Raw genomic sequence first — 2,374 nt, 5'->3', positions numbered from 1 at the left:
TTGTGATACGCATGGGAAGACCTTTCCATTTGAAGATAGCGTGGGATTATTAATTAGGGAACTCAAAACAGAGCCCCGTCTGTTCTCCTACGCGAGAATGGACGGGGCTTTGATAACTAAAAATAAAACTTATAAGATCCTCTCAGGGCCTTTGCCCTTACCGAGAATTTATTGGGGAGAGTTTGTGTTTTTTGGTGTAATCTTTATATTTAACCTGAGAGCGCACACTACACGGATGCGTGTCACTCTCTCTCTCTCTTGCCGATTGTCTTAGGGAGACAGAGGCTGGGTCTTCACCTTGTCTCTCGAACGCACTTTGTCTTTGGCCGAGGATAGACACGCCGCCAGGTGAGGCGTATCCAGGCTGATTGCGGCGTTGCCTGGCAACTGCGTGTCTATAAATGGCCGTGCCTTTGCCTGTTCAGAACTCCGTGGGGTAGCGGCCTGTGGATATGCGCGGTTTTGCCCCTCGCGAGACCCACGTCATTACAAACAACATTCACTGATAAAATAAAAAGTGGCGAAAAAGTGGACAGTCTGTCTAAACAAGACAACAAGACACCTTACAGTCTTCCACACGGCTCCTCACACACAGCGCATGCGCAGAGAGAGAGAGAGAGAGAGAGAGAGAGAACGCGAGTGTGTGTGTGTGTGTGTGTGTGTGAGAGGGAGAGAGTGAGATCATTCCTTCACTCCAGATCGAAAGTGAAAGTAAAATGAGAGCTCGGTTCTTTCCGCCGGTTCTTGTGTGACTGATCTGAGATCGGCGCAGTGAGTTCCTGTAAACTGGACCTTTCATGTTAATTCGGTGTGTTAATGACGTCATTAAAGCCTGCAGACTGCAGAGAGATCTTATACCCCCCCCCCCCCAAAAAAAAAAAACAAAAAAAAAAAAAACAAGAGATCTTATACCCCCACACCTCTCACACGCAGCAGCGGGCCTGATTATTATTATTATTATTATTATTATTATTATGATGATTATTATTATTATTATTATTATTATTAATATGATGATTATTATTATTATTATTATCAGTAGTGATTATGTTACATGATCGACTGCCGTGTGAGAGCTCTCTGCCCCTGGGGTAACTCTTGCGGGGTGTGTGTGTGTGTGTGTGTGGGTGGGGGGGGGTATCCTTCTGCCCCTCCCCTTCTCTCCATGTGGAGAGCACCTGGCAACCCGCGCATTAAGAGGCGCGCGCGCACACACACACACACTGATCTGACATGCGGGAGAGAGAGAGAGAGAGAGTGTGTGTGTGTGTGTGTGTGTGCGCGCGCGCGCTCATATACCCGCTCTCTCACGTGTGATAGTGAAAGTAAATGTCACTGGAGCGCGAGCCGCACTGACACTCGGAGGAGTTCCACAACCGACCCGCTACTGGACCCGTTACCGGAACCGCTACTGGACCCGGTACTGGACCCGGTACAGGACCCTACAGCACGGAGAGAGAGAGAGAGAGAGAGAGAGAGACGCGGGGCCCACACACAGTGTGTCACGGAGCTGCGCAATCACAGTGTGTGTGTTTCTCACTGCAGGTACTGGAGTGTGTGTGTGTGTGTGTGTGTAAACTTTCAATGCTTTGATTTGATATATTTATTAAATTGCCCGTTTGTTTCCTTTAATTGTGTGTGTGTGTGTGTGTGTGTGTGTGTGTGTGTGTGTGTGTGTGTGTGTGTGATGAAGCTGTGAGGTCTTCACTTACCTGTAATCTGCATCATTCACATCCATAAGGACAGAAAAGACAGAAGTGCTGCAGAAACCTCTCTGTCTCTCTGTCTCTCTCTCTCTCTCTCTCTGTCCCTTTTTGTCTCTCTGTCTCTTTCTGTCTGTCTCTCTGTCTCTCTGTCTCTTTCTGTCTGTCTCTGTCTCTCTGTCCCTTTCTGTCTCTCTCTCTCTCTGTCTCTTTGTCTCTTTCTGTCTGTCTCTCTGTCTCTCTCTGTCTGTCTCTCTGTCTCTCTCTCTCTCTCTGTCCCTTTCTGTCTCTCTGTCTCTTTCTGTCTGTCTCTCTGTCTCTTTCTGTCTGTCTCTCTGTCTCTCTGTCTCTTTCTGTCTGTCTCTGTCTCTCTGTCCCTTTCTGTCTCTCTCTCTCTGTCTTTCTCTGTCTCTCTGTCTCTCTCTGTCTGTCTCTCTCTGTCTCTCTGGGTGTGGAGATGTTCATGAGCTCCAGAAGGGAAAATTGTTTCCAAGTATTAAATTGATCCTAATATTCATGATTATTATGGTCTGTCCCAATGTGACAATAGAGGCAGTTCTGTAATTCCTTAAAAGTTATATAATATTTTAATAAAAGTCGTTAAATTAAAGCTGAAGGTCGAGACCTAACTCACATCATTTCAGACTGATTGTGCCGTGAGACACGTCTTA

General features: G+C 46.7%; 1 protein-coding gene across 4 annotated transcripts in view; it reads left to right on the top strand.

The window, feature by feature from the left end:
- The first annotated feature begins 1,213 nt into the window (after positions 1-1,213).
- The window catches only part of LOC128545082 (putative uncharacterized protein DDB_G0290521), a 25,656-nt gene continuing 24,495 nt past the window's right edge, over positions 1,214-2,374 (top strand). For all 4 annotated transcript variants that reach the window (XM_053515427.1, XM_053515429.1, XM_053515428.1 and 1 more), the window contains exon 1: positions 1,214-1,545. The gene's annotated coding sequence lies outside the window, so the exon portion shown is untranslated. The remainder of the gene's footprint in view (positions 1,546-2,374) is intronic.

Source organism: Clarias gariepinus, chromosome 16, assembly GCF_024256425.1.
Source record: "Clarias gariepinus isolate MV-2021 ecotype Netherlands chromosome 16, CGAR_prim_01v2, whole genome shotgun sequence".
NCBI lineage: Eukaryota > Metazoa > Chordata > Actinopteri > Siluriformes > Clariidae > Clarias > Clarias gariepinus.
The sequence above is the reverse complement of the archived record's forward strand: the minus strand, read 5'-3'. Positions and strand labels throughout refer to the sequence as shown.